Source organism: Phascolarctos cinereus, unplaced genomic scaffold (assembly GCF_003287225.1).
Source record: "Phascolarctos cinereus isolate Bilbo 61053 unplaced genomic scaffold, phaCin_HiC Scaffold_3;HRSCAF=262, whole genome shotgun sequence".
NCBI lineage: Eukaryota > Metazoa > Chordata > Mammalia > Diprotodontia > Phascolarctidae > Phascolarctos > Phascolarctos cinereus.
The window spans coordinates 183,999,973-184,008,688 of record NW_027555736.1 but is presented as its reverse complement, the minus strand read 5'-3'; the positions used below and the strand labels follow the sequence as shown (position 1 = coordinate 184,008,688).

Sequence of the window (8,716 nt, the reverse complement as noted above, 5' to 3'; positions counted from 1 at the left end):
AGTTGTAGATGTGACAATGTTATTTATAGCAATTTGGATCCTGTGTAGGGAAGGTGGGGGTGTGGGTATAGGACAGAAGTGTGGAAAATTTATTTTATTTTTATGAATTATTTGGACCTTTGAAAGGTAAATTAAAAATTGTCTTGGATTTTTGTTTAATATAAATTTATTTATTTTTAGTTTTCAATATTCACTTCCACAAGTTTTTGAGTTCCAAATTTCTCACCCCTCCCCCCACCCCAAGATGGCATGCATTCTGAATACCCCCTCCCCTGGTCTGCTTCTCTTCTATCTCTCCCCCTCCCTTTCTTATCCCCTTCCCCTTCTATTTTCCTGTAGAGCAGGACAGACTTCTGTACCCCATTTCCTGTATTTCTTATTTCCCAGTTGCATGTGAAAACATTTTTTTTAAACTGAGTTCCAAATTTTCTCCCTTCCTCCCTCCCCACCCACCCTCATTGAAAAGGCAAGCAACTCAATATAGGTTGTACATGTGCAGTTATGCAAAACACTTCCTTAGTAGACATGTTGTGAAAAACTAACTCTATTTCCCTTAATCCTATCCTGCCCTCCCATTTATTCTATTCTTTCTTTTGACCCTGTCCCTCCTCAGAAGTATTTGCTTCTGATTACCCTTTCCCAATCTGCCCTCCTCTCTATCACCCCCTGCTCTCTTGTCCCTTCTCCCCCTATTTTCCTGTAGGGTAAGACAGATTTCCATACCCAATTGAATGTGTATGTTATTCTCCTTAAGCCAAATCCTATGAGAATAAGATTCCTCATTCCCTCTCACCTTCCCCCCATTTCCCCCCACTGTGAGAGACTTTTCTTTTCTGTTTTTTTTGTGAGATAATTTACCCCATTCTACCTCTCCCTTTCTTCTCTGAGTATCATCCTCTCTCATCCCTTAATTTTATTCTCCAGATATGACCCCTTAATCTTCAACTCACCCTGTGCCCTCTATCTATCTATATACACATACATACAATTTTTTTCCTTCAACTACCCTAATACTGACAAAGTTCTCATGAGTTACAAATATCATCTTTCCATGCAGGAATGTAAACAGTTCAATCTTAATAAGTCTCTTATGATTTCTCTTTCCTGTTTACCTCTTCATGTTCCACTGGAGTCCTGTATTTGAAAGTCAAATTTTCTGTTTAGCTCTGGTCTTTTCATCAGGAATGCTTGAAAGTCCTCTATTTCACTGAATGACCATTTTTTCCCCTGAAGGATTATACTCAGTTTTGCTGGGTAGGTGATTCTTGGTTGTAATCCTATCTCCTTTGCCCTCCGGAATATTATATTCCATGCCCTGTGGTCCTTTAATGTAGAAGCTGCTAAATCTTGTGTTATCCTGATTGTGTTTCCACAGTACTTGAATTGTTTCCTTCTGGCAGCTTGTAATATTTTCTCCTTGACCTGGGAACTCTGGAATTTGGCTACAATATTCCTAGGAGTTTTCCTTTGGGGATCTCTTTCAGGAGGAGATCTGTGGATTCTTTCAATTTCTATTTTGCCCTCTGGTTCTAATATATCAGGGCAGTTTTCCTTGATAATTTCTTGAAAGATGATGTCTAGGCTCTTTTTTTGATCATGGCTTTCAGATAGTCCAATAATTTTTAAATTCTCTCTCCTGGATCTATTTTCCAGGTCAGTTGTTTTTCCAATGAGATATTTCACATTGTTTTCTAATTTTTCATTCTTTTGGATTTGTTTTACAGTGTCTTGATTTCTCATAAAGTCACTATCTTCCAATTGCTCTATTCTAATTTTTAAGGAAGTATTTTCTTCAGTAATCTTTTGGACTTCCTTTTCCATTTGGCCAATTTTGCTTTTTAGGGCATTCTCCTCATTGGCTTTTTGGACCTCTTTTGCCATTTGGGTTAGGCTATTTTTTAAGGTGTTATTTTCTTCAGTATTTTTTTGGGTCTCCTTTAGCAAGCTGTTGACTTGTTTTTCATGATTTTCTTCCATCACTCTCATTTCTCTTTCCAGTTTTTCCTCTACTTCCCTTACTTGCTTCTCAAAATCCCTTTTGAGCTCTTCCAAGGCCTGGGACTGATTCATATTTTTCTTGGAGGCTTTGGATGTAGGAGCTTTGATTTTGTTGTCTTCTTCTGGTTGTATATTTTGATCTTCTTTTTCACCAAAGTAAGATAATATAGTCTGACTCTTTTTGTGCTGCTTGCTCATGATCCCAGCCAATTACTTGAGTTTTAAACTCTTTGTTAAGGTAAGAGTCTGCTTCCAATATGGAGATCGTACTGTCCCAAGCTTCAGGGGTTTGTGTAGCTGTTTTCAGAGATACTTGTAGGGACCTGTAAATTTTCAGTTCTACCAAGGTGGTATGATAAGGGGCGAGGTGTTTACTCCTTTCCTGGCCTGTGACCACAAGTACTCCTTTCTGTCCCATAACTGTGAGGAGGGGGTCCTCTCCCCAGCCACTACAAGCTCCACCCAGCCAGCGCTCCTCCTCACCCCAGCACTGCCGCCCAGAACTGTGACCCAGATCCACACACGGGGAAAGCAAGAGATTCCTGCCTCAGCACTGGCAAAGAGATCCCTGCAGTCCCTCTCTGATCAGCCACTGGATTCCCCCTCAGTCTATGTGCCAGAAGCAGCTGCCCCTCCCCCCCAAGGGCCATGCTCTTGGGGAATGGAGCTGAAACCCCACCTTCCTCTCTGACCACCCACAGAAACAGACTTTTCCCACTGACCTTCTAAGTTGTCTTTGGCATTCCTAGATTGAAGAGTCTGGAAACCTCCACAGCTGCCTGTGATTCAGTCCTCTGAGGCCTGCTCCAGGTTTGCTGCAGCCTGCCTGCCCATGCTGCACTGTGCTCCCAGCCCGGCGTGATACACCTTTCTGATCAATCATCCAGGTTGTCCTGGGCTGGAAATTTGTCTTTTTGTGGGTTCTGCTGCTTCAGAATTTGTTTAGAGCCATTTTTTATGAGTATTTGGACTGGTTTGGGGGAGAGCTCAAGCAAGTCACTACTTTCACTCCGCCATCTTGGCTCCGCCCCATGCCTTGGATTTTTTTAAAGTCACAATGGGATGATCCAGATGATACAAAGTCTTCAAAAGTATTCTTCCTACTTTGCCATTTAATGACTTTTATAATGAATTTTACTTCTTTAAAAGATGTTCCACCTCATATAGCAGCCCATTCCATTTTGTGACATTTCTCAGAATGTTTTTCCTTATAATGAGCCCAAATCTACCCACTGATAATAGCTCAGCCTTCTGTGGACATACAAGTCTAATTCTTCCACATATCCCTTCAAATATTTGGAGACAGCTATTATGTCTTGCCTTCCTTTTCTCCTTCCTCCCTTTCTCCCCTACTTCATTTTATTTTCTTCCCTTTTCCTCTTCCTTCCTTCTCCCCTTCCTTCCCTCCTCCCGTTTCCTTCTTTTCCTCCCCGTTTCCTTCTCTCCTTTCCTTCCTCTCCTCCCTCTCTCTTCTTTCTTCATTCTCTCCCAGTTTCTTGAATTCAGACACCTTAGCACTAGGGAGGAAAACTAAAACCAAACCAACCAACCAACCAAAAAACCCCCAACACTATGGGGCAGCTAGGTTGGTGCAGTGGATAGAGCACCAGCTCTGGAGTCAGGAGGACCTGAATTCAAATGCGGCTTCAGACAAGGATCACTTACTAGCTTTTTGACCCTGGGCAAGTCACTTAACCCCACTGCCTAGCCAAAAAGGCAAACAAACAAAAAACCAATACTAGACTTCAAGTCAGAGGATCTGAGTTCAAATCCAAGTTCTACCACTACTACCTGTGGGACCTCTGGTAAACCTTTTAACCTCCCAGGGCCTCAGTTTCTGCATCAGTAAAACGAGGGGGTCGGTCCCGGAGGTTCTCGCCGGCTCTTTCCAGCTGTGGGTCATGGCCTCGAGAGCAGCCTCCTAACCGCGGTCTGGTTACGAAGGGGGCCGGGGCAGGAGGCGCCCCACGAGGCTGGCGAGGAGAGGGGCGGGGTGAAGGGCGGATGCCTCGAGAAAGCCGAAACAAACAAAAAATGGCCATTCTGGAGTAACTTGTAGATGTGACGGAAAAGCTGAGCCACGATTTGGATCTGGGTTCCAAGCCGGGGGACATCACAATTCCGCCGAGGGTGACAGCGCGCCGGGCGTCCTCCCCGCCCCCCGGCTGCCGATCCACTAGGGAGCAGGTAGATTCCCCACTTCTCGGCGAGGACAGGGCGGTTCTCCTATCGCGAGAGTTAAACGCTCGTGGCCTGGGGGAGTAGCCCGGGAAACTGGCTTATGGTTGCCAGGGGAACAGCATTCTCGAATTCGCTGGGGGTGCTGGTCCCGAGAGAAGCGGAGGCGAAGACGCAGAAGGCCTCTTCCGCGGAGAAAGTCTGTCACGTAGTGTGGCAACAGGAAAGGTTCTGTCTGCGCTTCGCACCAGATTACGTTACGTGCACAACTGCTGGGGACTAAATCGTGTATCTGTGAATTCAGAGGTGGGTGAAAGACGCGGACGCGATTGGCGAGGGGGCGGGACCGACCGCCTAGACACCGACCAATGAAGGGCCGTACCTGGAGCAGGGGTTTGGGCTGCTTTCGACCGGCAGGGACTTGGGGTCGAGTCTGTGAAGAGGGTAGGGGATATCCTACGGGTACCAGTGATGGGGCATGACTATGTTGGAAATGTCTGTGGAGAAGAAGAGCTAGTTGACAGGTATTTGTGTAGACGGAAGGGAGCAGGGGCTATGTGAGGAGTCCAATGAGAGGGTCGTGTGAAGGCAGGGCAAGGCGTGACCATGTGAAGTCCAATGAGAAGACGGGGCGGGACCATGTCTAGGTTGTCCGCTAGGCTAGGGGGCGGGTTAATGCCAGAGGCCCAATGAGAGGGCAGAAGTGAGACCTTAAGGCGTGCCAATGAAAGGACTAGGGCAGAAATGTGGGGGGTGGGGTGTGTCTCTGAGCGGTGTCGGGGCGGGGCAGGTAAGGGGGAGGAGTTATGTTGGGAGGAGTCCAGTGAGAAGAAGGGCGAGGGCTGCTAGGTGGCCCGGTGGATGGAGTTCAAATATGATCTTAAGACGTTTACTAGCTATGTGACCCTGATTAAGTCACTTAATAGCCCTGTTTGCCTCCTTTTCCTCATCTGTAAAGTGAGCTGGAGAAGGAAATGGAAAAAACTCTACATCTTTGCCAGGGTGAGGAACAGCGGACATGACTAAAAAAGACTAAACAATGAAAATCGCTAAGGGAAAACTGATTTTCTGTCTCCTTCCTCCGTATCACTTTTATATTCCCTGATGCTCATCTATTTTGACAATGGTCCAGGAATGTGAATAATTCTGTTACAAAACCATTTTTAATTAAATTGTAAAATTTTCAACTAGCAAGCATTTTTTTTTTATTCCTCCCATCTCCCTCATCGTGGAGGGGAAAAAGAAAAGCAAAATCTCATAACAAGCACAGTAAAGCAAAACAAATTTCCATGTTGGCCACGTCCAAAAATGTATGATTCCATCACTTCCCTGTCAGAAGGTGTAGAGCATTCCTTGTCATTGGTCCTCTGGAATCATGGTTGATTATTGTGTTGATCAGAATAACAGACTTTTAAATAAGCACCTTTATATGATCAGTAGAAGTGTAATTGATCTGCAGTTTTTTTCCCCTCCACTGTAAAATACATGTCTTCATTTGCTCGAAACCAGAAACAGTTGTAAAAGTGCACTGACTAAATTCTATTCTAAATCATGCCATTTGAAAGAGTAGTTCTTCCTGGCAAAGACATAAATTTAAACTAGGGAATACAATGAAGTGAGCAATGGGTAATGTCAGAGGGCTAGTGTAGAAAACATTTTACTGAATTGCTTGAATTTTTAGACTGAAAGCTTAACACTTGAAATTTCACTGAATGTAATAAAGGGAAAATATAAATTAAATAGTTTTCAATATTAACGTAGTACAAACAAAGCATAAGGGTGATTTGGGTTAATGAGGAACCTATTATATACACCTCGAACTACCATGCAGCCTTCCATTTTCTTGTGATATTTATTTTGAAAATCAATATGCTGTGATTTGAGCATCATCATAATATAATTTAACAGGGAGCTGGCCTTGGAGTTATGAAAACCTAGTTTCAAATCCTTCCTCACATATACTAGTTTTGTCTCATTGGCCAAGCCAGTTAACATCTCTTAAATCTATGAATTGCAGAGCAGGAGCTAATCTGCACTTTCCTCACTGACAATGTCATATGCCAATGGAATCACAGGTCCAGCTTTAAAAAAAAAAGCTACAATTTATGGCAGGTCAGAGCTCAGTGATTTGACAATGGGTATCACATTTTAAAAGGAACATGCACATTTAGAGGTGGGTGATTAGCATCAGAAAGTTGTTGAAAACAGGTTTTACTCCCTTCCCTGTACTCTGTGATCAGTGATACTGGCCTCTTTGGGTTCCTTGAACAAAAGCCTGCATTTCTGTACTCTGGGGATTATTCACTGTGTCCCCAATATCTGGAATTCTTTGCCTCATCTGTACTTCCTAACTTCTCTGATTTCTTTCAGGTGCCAACTAAAATTCTACCTTCTGCAAGAAGACTTTCCCCATCTCAATTAATGCTAATGACTTCCCTCTAATTATTTCCGATTTATCCTGTATATATCTTATTTACACCTAGTTCTTGCATGTTATCTCCTCCATTGGACTGTGAGCTCCTTAAGAGCAGGGACTGATTCCCCCTTCTTTGTATCCCTAGTATTTAGTACCAGTGCCTGATACATAGTAGGTACTTAATAAATGCTTGTTGACTTGACGTATGATTACATGAAAATGAATGGTTGAAGGAACTGAATATATTTATACTGTACAAGATATGACAGTGGAGACATAATAGCTATCTTCAAATATTTGAAGGGATGTCATGTGGCAGAAGAATTAGTCTTATTGCTGCCTAAATATCTACCACAATGCAGAAATTGTAGATGTAAAAACCTAAGTTTTATTATGTTTAAGTCTGGGATCAGATATAAAAAAAAATGAACAATGATGAAGATTCCAAAAAGGCTTCTTATAGACAAAATTATGTCAGTGTGACAAATAATTCTTTTACATATTGCAATCTTGTACATTCCTGTTAGGCCATGAAAGTTAAAAAAAATTAGATTTGTGACATTGAAAGAAGCATTTGGATTATAAAAGTTGAATAAATTTTAGTTAAGCAAAGTTATAATCTCATACATTGCCTTAGGAAACAAACCTAGTTAAAAAGCCTTTAGCTAAACTAAGTCAGTTTACAGCTTAAAGTACATTTAGAGAATTCTCAGTTGGCTGATTTAGAGGGAAGATTTACGTGTCATTAAGATAACCTGCGAGACCTGGTATCAGGGAAATCTTTCCTTAATCAGTTAGCTAGGGGAGCTAACAAGTAACTACATCATTTGGAGAGCTTCAACTCCCTTTTGGCTTTTATGGAGGAATATCAGACAGGCTTCCCTTAATGTTGTTGTTCTAGGTCAGGTTGCAGTGGGAGAGCTGGTTCGGAGTCGGCAAGAATACCAAGGCCAGAGTCCTTGTAAGCAGGGCTTTGTTGTGGTGTGAGAGATGGCCTAAAGTGCAGTTCCCTCAGTCCGAAGCCCTGAGTTGAGTTTCACCTTTTTTCAAAAATCCACCTCAGCACTGGCAGTTCCTGGTCACTCCCACTTCCTGGAGCACACATACATCTAGTTCCCAAATATGGGTATGTTTGCTTCTATTGGGTGTCAGTTGCCGCGTTTAGATTGTACGCCTTGAGTACCCAGCCGGTGGGGGAAGGAGGTAAGAGAGTGGGAGGGGGCACGCATTAGGGCTACAGAACTTTGCTTCTCATAGCAGCTGGCTGTGAGAAGCAGTCTCTGGCTGCTGCTGCTTGAGCAGCGACAAGGGCTGTGCCCTTTCTCATGAGAAAGAATAAAGACCTTTTCTGATCTCTGATTCATACTCCAAACTCTTGATTTCGGTGGTCACCGTCCCACACAGTGGTAAAAGCATATGGAACCAACCAGCTCAGGTTACTGGTTGGTTGGGTGGAAGGGAAATGGGAACTTGCTTATATATCAGAGCTGAAGGGGGAGTAACTTATGGAAATTTGCTATGGCATAATCTTTTGCTGTGCAAGCAAAAAACACTTGTACCTGTGCTTTGCTGGGTCTTCTGGGTGGCTATCTTGAAACAGCTATACTTTCACCCTCCAGAGTCCCTTCATATTCATGAGATGTTAATGGGGGCTTTGACATCACATAAGGACAGTGAGGAGTCTCATTGCTTGTGTGGTCTTGGGAAAGTCCCCTGACCACAAGGTTGCTAGTGATAGGGTGGGCTGCAGAGTGGTGAAGTTGCCTATCCATCATATGGGGAAGTAGTTGTCTATGCAGCAGATGGGGGAAAGGGCTAAGAATATAGGGGAAAGGGTTGCCTAAGCAACATATAGGGAAAGGATGGGGCCTCACTGCTCTGGGGGGAAAATAGGACTTTGCTGTTCCTACTCCAAGGTGAGGTTAATAATTACAGAAGACAGTCTTTGAGTCAAACAGAAGTTGCAGGAGGAATGGCCCAGTGCCCTGAATAATAACATTTAATGAAAGAAAATTAAAATTCCCATAAGAAGACTAAAAGTCATAAAACAATTGCTAATCTTCAGTGGCAGTCTCCTTGTTCCCAATAAATCACAGATTTGAACACCACCCCCAAAATGAGAGA

The 8,716-nt window shown here is 43.3% G+C and overlaps 1 protein-coding gene across 2 annotated transcripts in view; it reads left to right on the top strand.

The window, feature by feature from the left end:
* The first annotated feature begins 4,279 nt into the window (after nucleotides 1-4,279).
* Nucleotides 4,280-8,716, top strand: part of FSIP1 (fibrous sheath interacting protein 1) — a 255,854-nt gene continuing 251,417 nt past the window's right edge. For both annotated transcript variants that reach the window (XM_078151333.1, XM_078151332.1), the window contains exon 1: nucleotides 4,280-4,482. The gene's annotated coding sequence lies outside the window, so the exon portion shown is untranslated. The remainder of the gene's footprint in view (nucleotides 4,483-8,716) is intronic.